We start from the raw sequence: 262 nt of genomic DNA, 5'->3' as shown, positions 1-262 counted from the left end.
AGAGAGGCGTTCTTTTCTTCAGCTACATTAAGTTCCCTAAGTAACTGAGCAACATGACCAGATGTACGTGGAGATGCAGTTGCAACCTGCTCCGACTCCATGGGAATGCCACAATCAGCAAGAATGGTTTGAGTGAACATATCTGCACGAGTCAAAATCCTGTCTTCTCCCAATGGTACTTCAAATGCATCAAACACTCTAGTTAACAGATTTCCAAAAACTTCAATTCTTTGTCATCCATCAAAACTGCAAACTTCATGTT

The sequence above is a fragment of the Solanum pennellii genome, chromosome 1 (assembly GCF_001406875.1).
Source record: "Solanum pennellii chromosome 1, SPENNV200".
NCBI lineage: Eukaryota > Viridiplantae > Streptophyta > Magnoliopsida > Solanales > Solanaceae > Solanum > Solanum pennellii.
This window is presented reverse-complemented; position numbering follows the sequence as displayed.